This window comes from Notechis scutatus, chromosome Z (assembly GCF_049901735.1).
Source record: "Notechis scutatus isolate UNSWTSFEM ecotype Mainland chromosome Z, rNotScu1.2, whole genome shotgun sequence".
In the NCBI taxonomy this organism is placed as follows: Eukaryota; Metazoa; Chordata; class Lepidosauria; order Squamata; family Elapidae; genus Notechis; species Notechis scutatus.
Genome location: NC_142025.1, coordinates 9758288 through 9777369, shown reverse-complemented (window position 1 = coordinate 9777369; position 19082 = coordinate 9758288). Strand labels below are relative to the sequence as shown.

Here is a 19082-nt window from a genome sequence, read left to right as displayed (position 1 = left end):
TAGGCAGAGAGTTTAATGAGAATGAATCTCATGAGTTGGATGCTCATGTCAATGTCAGAGATTCTGGTACGTTCTTGGGACTTATACAATCACTGTTGTATTTTAATAGAGGTGTTAGCACCAACATGAAGAGTCCACACAACATCTGTAACCAAGAATCCAGTAACCCAAAGCTGGATAATTAAAATACCCAGAATGGATTGTGTGATTTTGCACTTTTATGAATATTCTCTGGAAGAAATGCATGAGATAGAAATATAAGATTAGCAAACTTCTTTGCTCTAGATCATCTGAATGGAAAACTGAAATTGTAATACTCTGTTCTCAGTATCCAATATATGACGAAGCAGAACCTAACACCTAGAACAGAACATTAACTGAGCTGATTGAAACATGAAGTAATTGCACCTAATGATTCTTTCCGAATATACGACCTGTCTCCAGTAAAAATATCAGGAACATCAGAAGACATTGAAGCTCTGACATATCTCTGATGGTTCATTGATTTAGTTATTCAGTTATAATTCTTGTACATCACCGTACTTCACAAAGACTCTTAGCAACTAATAAAATATTTATAGGATGTCCGCCATAATAAACTTACCTAACTACATCAAATTAAAACCCATTAAAATAAAAGAATATTTTCAGTCATAAAAAGATTATCACAACAGACACTGTATCATCCAGTCAAGCCCCCAAAACTCTTCAGAAATGTTCCATCTTTAACAGCTTGTAAAGCAGGCTGTTTTTTCAAACCTGGTAACTGTGGGGGCCTGACTCACAGACAGACACAACCAGAAGCCTGATGATGGCAGATGAGATTCTGCCAAAACGTTGCTACAACTTTAAAAGCACAACTACAATGACGTGGGAAAATACCCGAACAAAGCTGAATGCCATACATGTAAGTACCCGCGAAAACTTAAGAAAATACACACACACACACACACACACACACACACACATATATATATCTATCTATCTATCTATCTATCTATCTATCTATCTATCTATCTATCTATCTATCTATCTATCTGGATCTGCATTCCATATCCGGGGTGGGTTGCTGAGGTTTGCAGGGGTTTGGGAGAGCCCCTAGCTAAGATTCTGTGCATTTTGGAGAACCCCCAAATGCCACTCCTGGCTGGCCCTGCCCATCCTGCCTTGCCCCTACCAGAAGTCCCCATGTGACCTGTTTTGGATGCAGGTAAATGCATGGTGTGCGCGGAGGTTCTGGGAGGGCAAAGAACAGGCCTCCTGGAAGTTTGGGTAGGCCAGGAATTGGAGTCCGGGGAGGCCATTTTTGCCCCCCTAGAGGCTCAAGGAAAGCCTTTGGAACCCAGGGAGGGCAAAAACGCCCTCCAAAGTGCAAGAGGCTGACTAGGCCCCTGGGTGGGCCCCTGGGTGGGTGTGGGCATGCCCACCCAGCAACCGGGCAGAGAATCCTTTGCTAAAATTTTTGAAGCCCACCCTTGCCCATATCTAATATGCTACATCTTTTGAAATGAAAAGATACAGCATATTAGGTACAGGAATTAGATACATGCATTTTATTTATTGATTTATGTAAAATGTTCCACTTTAAAATTCCACATTTTAGTGCCGATCAAACACATTGTAAGAAATGTTTCTTTGTGTTGAACATTATGCATTGAGGGGTCCTTGGTGCTCTCTGAATCTGCTTGTTTTCTTGCAGATGTTTCATTGTCTTAAATAGATAACACCATCAGTGCTACTGCTAATATATTATGCATTAAGTTCCTCCACTAGTTACATTTTGATGACGATATTTATGGTGGTAGCTTGGTGGTTATACCAGGAAGTCCTTGATTTATGATCATAATGTTCTGAGTGTGATGGTTGTAAAGTAGATTGTTCATGTGTCCAACCTAATTTTACTATCTTTTTTGTGGCAGTTATTAGACCAATGTCGTAATCATTAAGTAAACCAATGGTTTGCTATGAAAGTAAGTATTAATTTTTGGCAAAAATGTAAAATGTGGCTAATTTGGTTGCTTGTCCTACAAAAGACCATTCATGTGGGCTGATTGCTGAGTGCTTGAAATGCGGCTGCAGAATAGAATAGAATAGAATAGAATAGAATAGAATAGAATAGAATAGAATAGAATAGAATAGAATAGAATAGAATAGAATACTTTATTGTCCAAGTGTGATTGGACACACAAGGAATTTGTCTTGGTGTAAATATTTTCAGTATACATAAAGAAAAGGTACATTCATTAAGAATCAAGAATGATAAGGTACAACACTTAATGATAGTCATAGGGTAGAATCAACAATCAAATCATACTAGGAAACAGTCAATATAAATCGTACGGATACAAGCAACAAAGTTACAGTCCTACAATTACAAGTGGGAGGGGATGGGTGCTAAGGAGTGATGAAGATTAACAGTAATAGTAGTGCAGACTTTGTAATAGTTGGACAGTGTTGAGGGAATTATTTGCTTAGCAGAGTGATGGCTTTCGGGAAAAAACTGTCCTTGTGTTCTAGTTGTTCTGGTGTGCAATGCTCTATAGCGTCGTTTTGAGGGAAGGAGTTGAAATAGTTTATGTCCGGGATGTGAGGGGTCTGTAAATATTTTCACAGCCCTCTTTTTGACTCGTGCAGTATACAAGTCCTCAATTGAAGGCAGGTGGGTAGTAATTGTTTTTTCTGCAGTCTTAATTATCCTCTGAAGTCTGTGTCTGTCCTGTTGGGTTGCAGAACCAAACCAGACAGTTATAGAGGTGCAGGTGACAGACTCAATAATTCCTCTGTATCAGCAGCTCCTTGGGCAGTTTGAGCTTTCTGAGTTGGCGCAGAAAGAACATTCTTCGTTGTGCTTTTTTGATGATGTTTTCGATGTTAGGTGTCCATTTTAGGTCATGTGATATAGTAGAACCTAGAAATTTGAAGGTCTCTATTGTTGATATTGTGTTGTCTAGTATTGTAAGAGGTGGTAGTATGGGAGGGTTTCTTCGAAAGTCTACCACCATTTCTACAGTTTTGGGTGTGTTCAGTTCCAGATTGTTCTGGTTACACCACGAGGCAAATTGTATAACCTCCTGTCTGTATGCAGATTCATTGTTGTCTCGAATGAGACCAATCACTGTTGTGTCATCAGCAAACTTCAGTATTTTAAAAGATGGATCGTTTGAGATGCAGTCATTGGTATATAGGGAGAAGAGAAGTGGAGATAGAAAACAATCAAGAAAACAATTAAGTCATTCTTGGCTCTTGTTTCCTAAATAAAATTACAATAAGATGAGTTTTCTTACTTTGGCATTTCGTATGGCTTCATATGTTATTTTGTGACCAGACTTGATTTTTATTCTGTGAGAAGTTTGTAGTGATACCCAGGTCTTTTCTCAGTGATGACAATTTACATCTCTTTTATCTGACAGTGCCATTTAAATGTATATTATTTTTGGTAATCTTGTACAGTCATCTTACAGGAAAGCAGTTCCCTAAAAATATAATAGTAAATAAATCTGTTGTTTATCTCTCTCCAGTCTTTGGAACATATTGCATCTTTTTTATGTAATGTGATTTTTTTTTCATAAAATAAATATCATTTTCAACTCAAGCAGGTGATAAAATCTAGAAAATTATTTATTTTGCATGACTCTCTGGTTTTTTGTTAACTTCTTCCTTCCCTTTGTCCATAGGAATTTTCTTGGTTAAATTGGAGATTGTTGTACCTATGATACATAAATATTTAAGTCGAACAACTAATAAAGCTGGTCTTTAAATAATTGTTAGGACAATAAAACATAATCGCAATGAAATTATGCCTTGGGTAGAGGGAAATATTTACCTAGACAAGTATGGTTTACTTCCCAGTAAAAGAAAGTAGTTAGTGTTATAACTAGATGATGAATTTTAGTAATATTTCTTACTGTCAAGAGAACTGTGCTGTCCCAGCCAGTCTATGGGAATTGGATAGTTACTTAGGAATTATGAGCTGTCCCCTTAAGGGAAATGTAGTTCATGTCACGTGGCCATATCTGTAATCCTGATTGGTCACTAATTTGACCCTTGATGAGTTGGGGGAGTTTTCCTCACTTTTGCCTGAACTCCCTAACTCATGGCAGCTGCTTTCTATTGCTACGAGATGGGTTAGGAGATAACCATCTTTTACTACAAGGCAGATATGCAAAGGATTGGTCATTAAAGGAAAACTTCATCACAAATGTGAGTTATCAGGATACCTGATGAACCAATAAATGTATTTTGTTATGGTCGTCTTGTTGAGTTTATCTATCTGCATCTGCACAGCTTAAAAATCCACTACTGTGCAGAATACAGAAAAAGAACACTGGTTGCTTATTCAGAGAATCTTGGCAGCTTTGATTCTTCTTCATTCATGATTCCAGTTCCAGAGATACCAGGAAAATTGAAGGTTTATGTTAAGACATTTCTAAAACATCCTTAATTCCATTCACTGGAAGTCAGCCAAGCCCCAACTTTTAAGACTATGACTTTTAAGTCTTGTAGGATGACAAATTGGTTTCAGTTAAAAAATTTTTAAAATAGCCATGATAAATGATCATTTGGTAGAGTTATGTGTATAAGATTTTTTTATTTCTTCAAGTCTTATCTTATTTAGGGACCATTCATCTCTATCATTTATTTGTCCTTTCCCCCAAACAGATGCTCTCCCAGTTTACTAGATGGGACATATGAGAATTATACTAGTCCAATACATTTTGTTTGTTTGTCTGCTTACTTTAGATCCTACATTTTTTATTTTCTTTATAAACAAAGAAGCGAGCATACCTAGTACTACTTACTCCTCCTATTTTCCACACGACAATAACAATAACAACCCGGTGAGGTAATTTGGGCTGAGAGGGAGTGATTGGCTCAAAGTCATCCAGTTGGCTTTCATGACAAAAGCAGGACCCAGACTTACTGTCTCCTGGTGATTGGCTCAAAGTCATCCAGCTGGTTTTCATGCCTAAGGCAAGACTAGAACTCATGGACTTCTGGTTTCAAGCTTATTGCCGTAATCACTAGATCAAACTGGGCACTCAGTTGGGAAATCTGTTTTATTACAATAGGCATCATTTTTCTATTATCTTAACTTGTGTCTGGCACAAGGAATAAGGACCATTTGAAAGGTTGCAGCATAGACAATTTATTGAAGCCTGTATCCAAGAATCTAGTCAACTAATAATGGTCAGTACTAAACTGGCACTAGATAAGTGTCAATAAATTTCATGGGAGGGCTTGGCTCTCTTGTGACAATTAATAGTGCATTTAATTCTGTCCCCCAGATTTCCCTGATTCTACATCTTGGACAGAATAGCTATTAAACTCTATTAATTACTTCAATACCTCAATTTAATAATTGGGACAGGGAACGGGAGCTCACCCCATTGCATAATGCTCAGAACTCGAACCCAGACTATCAGGTTTCCAGTTGAAAAGCTCAGCATCTTTCCGACCAACCAAATTAGCAATCCTCATTGAATGAAAATAATCAGTCATAGTGGTTCAATACACATTCATTCTCTGCCGTCCCTAACTATCTTCAGTGATAACCCCAATTGAAATAGTGCCAATCAGTGGGTAATTGATCAGTGGATAATTGATCATGGCAAGTTCAGAGGAAGAACAATAGAGACCTGTCTTCATAGAGATGCAAGCTCCAATTGCTGCAAGTATTTCAAGGGGATGATTAGGGGGCAGGGTTTTTCAAGGATTTCAAGGGAAATCAGCAACAGCACAATGCAGCATGCAGCCCCCTGCCACGAGTGGCAGCACTGGCGTGATGAGCCATATGGCGTTTGGCTGCGAGTGGCTGCCGAAGTCAGGCAGCAGTGAGACAGGTGTAGGGGTGTGGGAGGCCTGGCTGTGTTGGTCCTAAGGTAAGCGGGTAAGACTTGACCTGAAAATAAGACCTGGTGCAATAAGACCAGGTCTTATTTTTGGGGAAACACGGCATATATATTCTTTGACTTATAACTGGTTGCTTTGTGACTAAAGTTACGATGGCTTCCCACAAAAGGTACTTATGACTTTGTTCCAACATTATTATATCTGCCCAGTCCCCAAGATTATATGAATTCATTTGGGGTATTCAGCCTCCATCTGCAGCATCCTGTGGTTATCTGACCACAATTTAATTTTTTTTGCCCAAAACAGTTTTTTTTTCCTGATTTTTGGAAAAAAACTTTCCATAATGAATAATGGGTTCACTTAATGACTGCTATGTTTGCTTAATGACCACTGCAACAGAAAGTCATAAATCCAGTTGACCATGTGATGACCTGCTTTATGACAGGCACAACTTACAACTGTAATTGTTAGGCTCTATTATGGGTATAAGTAGAGACTACATACACTATAAATTGGTTTCACTATTTTCTTTGCTAAAATATGCAAGGTTTTTTCATAGTAAAAGCAGACAAGCAATTCCTCCTAAATTGTTCAGGATAATTAATGCATCTGTGAAAATCTTTGCTGAAATTAGGAAGCAATTGATTTCAATATAATTATTCAGAATTGCAGTAGAAGAAAGCATGTAAGCATTTTTGGACAGAGGGCAGGTGATTCACCATTACTCTTCTAACTGTCAAAGGTTGTTTGTAAGTGAGGTCATAAGATGTTGACTGTATGGTTGAATGGCTTGTTTGAAGAAAAATGTGCGATCTTTGAATGAAGATATTAGTGGTGTGACAAAAAAGGTAAGATAAAATACTTATTTCACTAGGGTGTTTATCTGTAGTCATGTACTAACAAGTTAAGTGTCTGAAGCGGCTGTAAGGAATGAGGGATTTTGCTTGTGGATATTTGTTCCAAAAACACATATAACAAAGAATAATTCATTTTTGCATTAGTTCATCTGTTTCTGTAAAAGAAATCAAAACACCTTCTAATAATAGCCAGATGCAATCCTGAAACATTAATTTGGAAGAATCTCCCACTGAATCAGGGGGAATAATTTTTGAGTAGATGTGCTTAGGATTGTGTTTAGCTAAACAGTGCTAAACAGTGTTTAGCAACTGTCTTCTTTCCAAAGATCTTATTAACTTCTGATTGCATTCATATACAGTATAAATAAGTGTAAATTATTCATGAAAATATTGTGTACGCAGTATTGTGAATTATGGGTAGAATTTGAAATTAAAATTTTCAGTGAAATGAATAACTAATTTCATGATCCCCAAACTTTGTCTTTTGACTGAGAGACCATAAAAAAAATAAAGATTTTTATGGGGGGAGGGTACATTGTATCACTGACCACTAGCCCTCCTGGATTCATGGAACATAGAAACTTATCTCCTTTGAGTACTTGCTAGGGAATTCTGGGACTTGAGGACCACATAGATTTTAGTTGGTCAGGTGGAGAACACACCTCGCGTGAGGAAGGCAGCTCCTTATTTTTCTGCTTATTGTTGAATTCCAGGAATCAGTGGAGAAAACATCCTTTAGGATGTCTATGGAGATTCTCAATCATCCAGGTTGTTCCAAAGGTGCTTTTTTCAAGAAGCAACTGGACTTTCTGCTTTTTCTTTGAAGATGCTTTGCTTCTTCAGCTGGAAAAAGCACCTTTGGGACATCCTTTAGGATTCTCATCTTCTGTGTCTTAATGTAAGCGCACTCACCTTCAAGATAGGTTGAAACAAGGAATGAGGTTGGATTTGTTTGTCATGCTCTGTTTCAGACTGTTAGCATTCTAAAAGCAACAAGCTTCATTTGAAGATAGGCCACTATCTGATTTTCAACCAATTAAACAGAAAGCTAAAGCATTTTAAGTAAAAGGAGTGCGGTGAGAAATTTGGGGCATCCATGACATCTGATAGGGTGGGGATATTACCCAGTGATGACAGCTCAGATTTAAAAGAAAATTCTATGGTGTATAAAGAATGTTATTCTCAACTCAAACATCCAGCTGCATATTTCAAGAGGATCTCAATCGCTCTCTTCCCCTCCCTTTGAAACATATGCAAGCTTTCAATTATATATACCCTCCTATAGTCAGTCCAACTCTCAAAGCCAAGGAAAGCTTATTGTGGTAATCAGCTATTTATTTACTGAATAAATTACTTGAAAGGTAAGATAAATTGAAATGCCAGGTGTTGGCTTTCCCTTCTGTTTCCAACTTGGCCACCTTTATTAGAAGCTAATCTCAATGTCACGCTGCTGTTGGATGAAAATTTCCTCTAGGCATTAAAAGATGAATTTGAGATCTTTGTAGAAATGTGTTTGGAGATTATTAAGGTGATGCAGAGAATATCCCATCTTCTCCTTCACAGCTGCTGGCAAGTTGCTTTTGTCTACTCATCTTCCCACCCATATTCTTGATTCTTTGATTTCTTCCAAACATGTTGTGCATCTAGTTAGGTCTCCATGGATGTATGCAGCCCCTTCTATACTGAGTGAGCTAAGAGGACTTTGTGGGAAGTTTGAAGGGGTTGGTTGGTTGATTGTTCATCAAAGGAACAAGAAGGGAGAAGGGTCACCTCTTGTGCCATGTTTGTCAAGAACCACACTGCAAAGTATATCTGTACAGGTAGTCCTCAATTTAATAACTGTTTGTTTAACGATAGTTCAAAGTTACATTATTTGCTGGAGGAAGTGATGATAGCAATAGCAATAGCACTTAGACTTATTTATCACTTTACAGTGCTTTACAGCCCTCTCTTTACAGCCCTAGAGCCCTCTCTCTAAGCGGTTTACAGAGTCAGCCTCTTGCCCCCAACAATCTGGGTCCTCATTTTACCCACCTCAGAAGGTTGGAAGGCTGAGTCAACCTTGAGCCTGGTGGGATTTGAACTGTCAAATTGCAGGCAGCCAGCAGTCTGCAGGGATAACCTGCCGTTCTGTACTCTAAGCACTGCACCACTGTGGCTTATATGATGATTTAAGGACCATGAGACATAACTCTGGCTACTTGCAATCTCCTGAGAAATAAAATAATCACTGATTTAATAGTCTCATTTGTGAGATGCTTAACCCAAATTCCTGATTTAGAGGTTGCAAACCAAGTTATGCATAGCCTCTACAGGTGAGAACCATTATATAAAGTAACTGGTAATTCTATCTCTTCATTTAATTTTGTGTATACATGCAAAACAACCATTAATAATTCCCAAAGGCTTTATAGACTTCAATCAGTATTTCCCATTGGTGTTTTAATATTTGTTGTAGTAACGACATTTTCTTCTAAAGTCAGGGTTAGGACGACTCCCTTTTTTCTTACTAAAATAGTCTTTAATCACTTCTTTTGACGTAAAATTGGCCAGAAGTATAAAAAAATAAAATATTTCCAGAGGTGCTGTCAGGAGGCTCAGTTTCTCACATAGACATTTTAACTGGAAATATTGGGGAACCGCTCACCAGAAGTTCTACGTGGTTCTCCATCAATTGTATAGCTTCCTAAGGCCAGAAGTGCAGAGATGGGAAAAAAAGATGAAAGCAGAAGAAGCTTCATCAATCAAATGTTTGTGGTTCTCCAGCAATATAGGCAAGAGACTTTTGTATTATCCCCATCTGATCCTTTTAACTATTGATGGTGGCAATTAAATCAGAGACGTTATGTGTTAAGCATGGGCAGTGTTTAGTGACTGAGTCAGTAATCTTTTCTGCACTTGTAGAGTGGCTGGGCCATAATCTATGGCAAGGGTCTTCAAAGTTGGCAAGTTTAAGACTTGTGGACTTCAACTCCCAGAATTCCTGAGCTAACATGACTGGAGGAGGAATTCTGGGAGTTGAAGTCCACAAGTCTTAAAGCTGCCAAGTTCGAAGACCCCTGGTCTATGAGGTAAAGTCCTGATTTTATCCCACAAGGTTTTTTTTTAGGGAAGGGCATGGGAGATACTGCTGATTTATACAGAACACACATACTGTACCTCAGTAATTTAGATCATTGTTCTGTCTTTTTGTCTTAGGTGTTTCAAGACTATCCTGCACCCTTGTGTGATTTATTTACTCTTCAAACTGGTGTGAAATTACATTCATGTATCTGCAGTGGTTCCAAATGTCATTGGAGCTGCCAAAAAAAGAGAGAAGTAAATAGAAAAGATGATGGGTTGCCTATGTCGTCAGGGATTACCATCCTTGTTCTCAAATATCTGCTCAGTCACTGAGCTGTATTTCTTTATTGGCATACAGAGAGCTGTTGGTAATAACAGAGGGAACTTAAAATTGCACAGAAGCCTAAAATAATATTTCCTGGTATGTAAAGACAATAAATTCTCTGTTTCCTTGGAATCATATTATCCCACAAAGTACATTTCTGTGGTACCAAATGTGTACAATGTAAACATTTAAGACCAAGCACTGTACCCTAGGTAGTTCCTTCTCATTATCATCACATTAGTAATCTCACAAATTCAGTCTTACTACATGTTTATGGAACAAAAATCTAGTAAGCAATTACTTCATGTAGGCTGTGGCTATGAAAAAGTACCCTAGATTGCAATTTTTTAAAAAATGGGACTCTGATTATATTAGAATACTGCATTGTCAATTAGATTGCCAATAATAAAAGGGGATGCAAGGGTAGGGATAATTTGCCCGCTTATTATGGGAAGTGGCATACCTCTGCTAGAGTAGCTTAATGCAGGAGAACTTCAACAACCTCTGATGATTGCAAAGGGTTCTTTGCAATTCAATTGAGCTTATTTGATGCATTTCACTGGTGGAATCCTTAGATCCCCAGGAAGATACATTGCTGCTTTGCTTCTTTCATTTAAATAAACTCTGCGTGAATTAATTTCCATTCTCAACTGCAAATCCAATTTCACCTAAACAACATTTGCAGGGATACTTAACAATCAGCTATTACAATGAAATTAAATTGAGCAATTATGAGGGCATTACAGCAGGGTAACCTTCTCCATCCCAATAAATTCCAGATGTTACGGAAATTCTAGGACTTGTAGCAGGGGTGGGATTCAAATTTTTTAACAACTGGTTCTGTAGGTTTGGCTTGGTGGTCATGTGACTGGCTGGGTGTGGCCAACTCAATATCCCTCACATAGAGGTACGCATCTCATCGCCTGGCCTCTCGTGACTGTGGGGATGCTGCAACAGTCGTAAGTGTGAAAAATGGGCATAAGTTACTTTTTCCGGTGCCACTGTAACTTTGAATGGTCACTCCACACAAGCAAAGTACCAGCAAAGGAGGGGAAAAAACTCCAGAGAAGTTCCTGAAATAGGAAGTCTAGTCCTGCCAAGAATGTAATAAGGGTCAACGGAGAGGCAGTTTCTGTAAGCAACACCAGAATGTTTCCTTCCTTACAGGATTAGGCCAGTAATTTCTTCTAACAACCAGTTCTCCAAACTGCATAGAATGTTAACAACCGGTTCTAACGAATAGGTGCGAACCTGTAGAATCCCACCCCTGACTTGTAGTCTTTCCACATCTGCACAGCACCAGGTTGGAGGAGCCTGGCTCTCTCTCTCTCTTTGGGTTGAAGGACACAGGAAAGACATCCAGTCTAGATGTTTATGACATCAAAATAAAGTCTCTGCAAAGCATTAAAAACAATGCACTTCCACATCAGTAAAGCAAAATGGGGAAGCAGCTGAGAAGCAGTCTTCTGAAGTTTTGCAAAAGGCCCCAAATCTTGAATTCTTCATTTCTGGTAATGTATTTTACAAACACTTCTTGAGAGTCCTTTGAACACACCTAGTAAAATGACCTTCAAATTTTAAGAAGGTGGAATCAAAATGAGCAGGGGTGGGATTCAAATTTCTTAACAACCAGTTTGGTGGGTGTGGCCTAATTTGTGGGTGTGGCTTGGTGTTCATGTGACTGGCTGGGCATGGCTAGGTGGTCATGTGATTGGTGGGTGTGGTTAGGTGGCCATATGACTGGCAAATCAAATATAAGTGGTTCTCACTTAATGGCCAGTTGCTTAGCAAGTGTTCTACTTTATGACTGACCTCCCCAGAGGTACTTGACCTGTTTTTGGAGTTTTGACAGCCATGCACACACACACACAGACACACACAAACACAAACACACACACTTATGACCAGTTACAACATCCCACACAGTGATGTGACTGAGGTTTTCTATGTTTTTTGCCAGTTTCCAACAATTCCTTCTGGTTTCCGGTTAAAAATGCCCATTGAGGAAAAGGGACTTTTTAAACAACCAGTGTTTGCTTAATGACCACAGAGTTCACTTAACGACCATGGCGTTTGCCTAACCCAGGATTTGAACCTTAAACACTCGAAGAGCCATTTTTCTGTTTTCTTTTAAGCATATCTCCTCCCTCTCTCTCTTTGTCTCTTTCTTTCTCCCCCTCTCATCTTTTTCTCTCTTTTTCTTTTTTCCTTTCTCTTTCTCATCTCTCTCATTTCTCCTCTCTCATCACTCTTTTTCTTTCTCTCTTCTCATCTCTTTTTCTTTCTCCCTCTCCCTCTTTCTCATCTCTCTGTTTCTCATTTCTTTCTCTCTCTCATCTCTCCCTCTCTCTCTGTCTCTTGTCCCTCTCTCTTTCCCTCCCTCCCTCCCCCTCTCTCCCTGGGAGAGGGAAGGAACATCTGAACTGCTGCTGGGTGGTGGGAATCTGACGAACCAGTACTGAAGACCAGATGGCTGGCAGGGAGTGGGGCAATCCCGCAGTCTCCCCAAAAATAACGCTTCTGGTGAGGAGGAAGAGAAGCGCATTGGGAGGAGACTTGGTGGGTGTCAGAGAGGTGGTGAGCACTTCATGGCTCCTGAGTGGGTCGAGCCTCCCTGCTCCCAACATCTTCACATGAGGGCATTGTTGGCAGCTGCTTTCTGCTTCTCTGCAGCCACGCTAACAGCATTCAACCTGCCTGCTTCCCTCCTCCTTCTCAGCCTCATGCATACAGAGCAAACGCTCACACATCTCATGATGCTGGTGGGACGTGCCCACATGCTGACTCCTTGCAGAAGATCCTCCCGGTGCCGTGTGTGCATGCTCTACCCAAGGAGGAGGAGAAGAATTATTCTTCCTCTCTTCCCTTCATAGCAGAGCTGCTCGGAAGGCAGCTCCTATGGCCTAGTTGCCCCTTTATTGTCCCCCCTCACACCCCACTGCATTGAAGTACCTTAAAAGGACAGGCTGCAGCGGCTGCTTTCATGCTGTGAAGGGAGGAAGAAAAGTTTGGCAACTCTTCCTCCTTCTCGGGCATACACACAGAACACGCCATGCATACTTGTATGTGCACGGCACCAGAGGGACTCACCCGTGCACAGAAGGTCCCAGCCTCACATGTCCATGCTCTGCCTGAATGCCCGAGAAGGAGGAGAAGACTTGGCAAGTTTTTCTTCCTCCCTCTCTTCTGACACACACTGGCCAGGCAGGTGAGCAGTGTCATGTGGGGCAAATGTCCTCCCAGCCAGCGCAGTTATGGGGGTCCAACTTCATACAAATGCAAGCTTGCAGACACCTCAGGATTCCCGGCTTGGGCTGCAAGAACTGCAGGCAGCCTTCCCCACGACACACTTCCTCCTCCCGCTACCCCATGCAAGGCAGAAGGCCCAACAGAAAACACCTGGCCCAAAGACACAGCCCTCCATGACGGAGCCCTTCCCAGGGAACAAAGTAAGAACTTACTGATCCATCCCAAAGCGGAGCTTCAGAGTGGCGGCGGTGGCACTCTTGGAGGACCTGCCTTCGGGGCCCTGGGAAATTGTCTTGTGCAGCACAGCAAAATTTACTTTAGCAACCAGGAGTTGCTGCTTTGGGTTCGGCCAGTTCCCCTCCCTTCGGGAAACGGCTCTGGGTGGCAGAGAGGAACAGGGTTCAACTTGGCTGCTTCTCCGCCGCCCAGAGCCATTTCCTGATGGGGACTTGCAAGACCCAAAGCTAAATTTCACTGTGCCGGGAAAGAGACTCTCGCTCTCCCAGCTAGACCAGCAGGGGAGAGAAGCAGCTGCTGACCCAGCCAGAGCCGACACAGAGCTGCTCCATGTGTTCTCCAGCAAAGGCAAGTGGGAGGGGGGGAAAGGTGACCTGCAGTGACAGGTAGGTGACCTAGACTTGCTTGCAGAGCCTCACTCACCGATCATGAAGGCAGGGAGCAAAGGCTGGCGTGGCAGGTAGGCAAAAGCAGGCTGCAGGCAGCTGTATTGTGCATGCACGATAAGGACTGACTGGGCGGGGAGGGGTGAGTGGAGATGGGCGGGTCCAGCCAGTGGTGCGATTTGCCAGTTCTCCAAATTGCGCAGAAACATAACCAGTTCTATAGAACCGGTCCGAACCGGTAGAATCCCACCCCTGAAAGTGAGCCCTTTCTATTCATGTTTCAGAATCAGTTGGGAACATATGTGTTCCCGCAGTGTCTTTTGTTCTTAGAAGCTCACCAGATCAACTTCTATCTCAGCTACTTCGAAATTCTGCAAAACCTGCGGGTCCTCTGTTATCCAATTGGCGGGAACTCTTGCTTTCTCTGAGCCCCTGGGATACAACCGATGTTTATGCTTCTATCTTTATCAGTTCCCTTTCAATTGCTTACCAATTGTGTGGTTATGCAGTCAGACAAATACACACACACTTTCTCATTTTGCTTTAAAATAAATTCATCTGAGATGTTTCAGTTTTTGCAAATCCTCCCTACTATCCCAAAACATGTCCCAAGAATAGATGATCTTTCTATTTTCTGTTTTTTTTCTGCAAGAATCCAGTCAGATATTATATTTTCGTTTTCTTTTCAGAGGGATTGCTTTTAGATGGGGAAGCTGTTAGCGGTTCCTTTCCCCTCCCCTTCCTTTTCATGGAGGGAGAGAAAAAGATGAGAAGATTTTTGTTGCTCAGCCAAATAGTTGTCAGCATCCTTTTCAGTGCATCTGTTTTGTTCTTAAGATGCCCTTCTATCTCCTTCCTCCAGGAACTAAAGCAACATAAATCAAAGTTATAATGAAATGTGGAATTATCAGCATGCTATCCTTTCACCCCTGTAATTAACAATAGGCTTTAAAATCCAATAGAAGGATAGAGACTCAGCAACTTAACAGATATTTCTTTATAAATGGTCCTTGACTTACGACTATAATGGAGCCTGTCTACTATGGTTGTAAGTTGTGATGGTCATAAAATAGGTCATCCACATGACCTATCTAATTTACAACCTTTTTGGGAGAGGGGAATCATTAAGTAAATCAGTTGTTTGCTATGGGCTGCTTTTACTGAAATGGAAAATGCCGGTTTTGGGCAAAACCATTGTAAACTGTGGTCATGTGATCTACTGGATTCTGCAAACAACCATAAATGTGGGCTGGTTGCCAAGCATCCAACATGCAGTCACATGACCATGGGGAGTGGCCATCAGAACCTCAGATGCATCCTACGTACCCCTGGGAGGTCCATTGGAACTTGACTGGACTTAAGTTGAGGATAATTATCTGTATAATAAATGCTCAGATTTTTTTTTGGGGCGGGGGATGACTTCCAATATACTCTATATATACATTCACATAGAGGGGGTCATAGAGTATTAGCTATTTATTTTATTTCTTTTTTATATGAAGTGGGGAGAGTGGATGGGTTTTGTTGATTAAGGAGGGACTTCAATTGAATGCCATTTTAACATGCTCCCGTTGGTCAGCTAGAAGGAAATACTGATTGACCTGTGGTGTTTCCTGTTAGTTTTTGGTATTTCCAGGTCTGCACCAACACAGTCATAGAGCTGCCTTCAAAAGTTTGGAAGAATGAAGAAGTGGAAATAATTCATGGTAGAAATATTCAAGGTGGGATTGCGAGCTAGAATATGATTTGTAACATGTTAAATGGGTGGCGCAATAGCTCAGTATTTAAGACTAGAAAGCTGGCAGCTCAGGTTTAAGACCTAACTGCCAAACAAAGGGCTGACCTCCTGTCCTTACCTGCTCCTGCTAACCCAGCAGTTGGAAAGCATGCAAATGTGAGTAGATGAATAGGTACAACTTCAGTGGGAAAGTAACAGTGCTCCATGATGTCATGCTGGCACGGGTTGGCACTGGCTCAATGGCTTTGAAATGAAGATGAGCAATGTCCCCTCTAGTTGGCAACGTAGCAGAGTAAAATCCGTAGGGACTCCTACCATGTCAAATTCTAACTTCAAAATCATTAGATTGGGAAAAAAAACTTGTTAATATTTATGATCTATGTAATACAGTAGTACTTGACACCATTCGTTTAGTGACCATTTCAGAGGCTGATATATGGTTGGCTAGTTCAATGTGTTGAAAACATTGAACTAACCAACCATATAAACCTGTGAATCCTGGCTTAGTCATGATTACATGCCAGTTGCAAGCATCCAAATTTTGATACATGATTGTAGGGATGCTGCAATGGTTGTAAGTGTGAGAAATGGTCATAAGTCACTTTTTTTCAATTCTATTCTATCCAGTCACAATGAATGGTTGTAAATCAAGAACTACCAGTATCTTCTTTTGGGCTTTTGGTGATTTTCAGAGAGAAGCCCAGAATCTAAAATTAAGTTTCACTGCTTTTATTTCAATAACAAAGCAAGCATTACAAGAGAGCAAGCATGGATCTTTGTTAATTGCCTGCATGCAGAAATAGGTTGCATATTATTCAGTATAAAAATCTTTAGCCTCATGTGAGCAAGATAATTTAAAAAACCAGAAGATTGACCGAAGTGGAAAGACAGTGAGAAGGAGAATCTGGTTTCAATGGTTTGTTGGTGATGGTCCATCAGAAATTCAACCATGCTTTTGATATTTTTGTGGATTTTTGTGGTCAACCCACCTAGTCCCTATTAGTCCTTCTAAGTTAACCAGACAGGAAATATGACCAGATGGCTAATTTTACTTTACTGTAAGGCTACATTAACAGAATCTTGCAAGTCTGAAAATCCAAATCTCACACTTTCACTTTTAACAATCTGATCCTTTAGGGCAGGTCCGTTCTACATTTCTTTCTCTGACTATTAAGTCACTGGTGACTCCTGCCTCACTTGTGTGATTATTTCCTCAGCAACATTTCTTCCCTTTATTCCTCAAGGTCATCCCCATGTGCTATTACAATTTTTGATTAGTCCAGTGGAAGTTTCTGCTTCATGGTCCTAATTATACATCCAAGAGGGTTGAAATCCTAATCTTGTTCCTCATCAATATGGCTCATCTCCTCTGGTCCATCTGCTAGATTCCGTGGTTTATGTTGCTTTCTCATTATTCCCATATTAGCCAGGTTAATTTAAAATATAAACAAGTTAAATAACCGCTACTATATTATTTGGGTAATTTCACTATGGCTCTAATTAGAAAAGCAGAAGGACAAGGAGAACTAGAAGTTTGATCCAGGCTTTAGTTAAGACATAGGCTTGCGGGGTACAATTATGTAAGCTGTTTACTTGTTTATCTAATTAGTGCCATGGGTGAAATTACCTAAGAATCTCTTTAGGTCAAAGAGTACCAATGTGTAACAACAGGATAACAGGATCCAAAAGAGGCCAATGACGGTCTTTCTGATCACTCGACAACCCTATATAAATCTAGTGCAAATCCATAATAATTGCCTGCCCCTTGATAATAGGGTACAAGCCTCCACAGAGCCATTTTGTTAGCTGGAGGGGTGGTAATGGATGGAAATTCCCAGAAATGAGCAATCATAACTTTTAAGCTTGAGAATCCTATGGCGGTTCCCTTCTCTAAAAAATGAAAGAAAGAGAAGGAAGATGAAGAAGTAGTCCAGGAATGCATAAGGTGCAAGATCTGTGGGATTATTCTAAACTGGTGAACACCCCGGGCATTCTGGAAAGGTTTTCTTACCTTCAGTGCATTTCAGAGGTTTATACATGGGTGAAAATGAGTCCTGCCCCACTGCCTTCTTGCTTGGGGAATGCAAGGCGGGTAATTAAGAAGTCATAAGGCACAGGTGTGCCAGGTGAAGTTTGGTAGCTCGCTTTTGATCTCAGTTGAGATGCTCTGGGGATTTAACTTCTTAAATACAAGAGGAATAAATAAATAATAAGGACTTTTTTTTCAGGCTGGAGGAATCTCTTCTCAAGGCTGGAACATGCAGTTAGAAACATCTTGGATGTCACAGCTCGGATGCAGAAGATCATGGGAGACAACCATTTGCAGCCAGATGTTCTCCAAACATCTTCAACCATAGCTTCAAAGGCCATGTTGTCTGAGGATGTCATGATCCAAACATTTGGAAGGTTCCCTGTTGGCATAGTAGTTTATAGCTTAGTCCATGTGTGTCCAATCTGTTGGCTTGCCTGGGTAATATTGAGTGAAGGAGAATTGTCAGGTCACATATAAAATATATAATATAGTTATAGGTCAGGGGTGTCAAACTCAAGGCGTGCGGGCCAAAACCGGCCTGTGGGGTGCTTAGATCTGGCCCACAGGGCTGCCCTGGAAACAGTGAAGGACTGTCCTGTGGAGCCTCTGCCAGTGAAAATTGACCTTGGGAGGTTGCAACGGTCTCCTGCAACCCTCTGCCAGTGAAAACGGAGGGCTATTTTTGCTGGCAGAGGTTTGCAGGAGGCCATTGCAGCCTCCTGAGCTCCGTTTTTGCTGGGTGAGAGCACTCGGACCACCACAGGTGCTCCTGATGTTGAGCTGGCCATGCCCACCTGGCCCCCATGGCCAAACACAACCCTGATGCGGCCTCAATGAAATTGACTTTGACACCTAGCTTGTTATAGATAAATCACATAATAAAGTTAAAAGTTTACATATCTAGCTCCCTGGAGAATTATATAATGACAGGAAAGGTGGAAGGAAAGAGAAGAAGAGCATAGAGGAATCCCATTATAATGGTGATAAGTGCATTATTGGAAGACCTGAAGGACCAACTTATGGATAGGTCATCATGGAGAAAATCTAGCTCTGTGGATGCTAAGAGTCAATATTGACTTGATGGCATGTAATCATTCTATGTGAAGTCCTAGCTCTCTGCAGAACTCTCTGACGCTGGGAAAGATTGGAAGGAAATAGTTCCACTATTGGTGGAAGCAAAGAATCAAGTTGGGACAAATTATTATGAAGAATAGAACACACATAAAATTTGATTAGAATTTTCAGCCTTTACTTCCTGTAAAACTCTTCTATCTTTCCTTTCCAATCCTGAACTGTTTGGTGGTATTCCAATTCGTTCATGACCCTTTCTTGATGCCCTTATGTC

At 40.7% G+C, this 19082-nt stretch overlaps 1 long non-coding RNA gene across 2 annotated transcripts in view; it reads left to right on the top strand.

Moving 5' to 3' along the window:
• The window catches only part of LOC148128764 (uncharacterized), a 77477-nt gene extending 59072 nt beyond the window's left edge, over positions 1-18405 (top strand). For both annotated transcript variants that reach the window (XR_015745825.1, XR_015745824.1), the window contains exon 3: positions 17934-18405. This is a non-coding gene — a long non-coding RNA (uncharacterized LOC148128764). The remainder of the gene's footprint in view (positions 1-17933) is intronic.
• Positions 18406-19082: the final 677 nt, after the last annotated feature.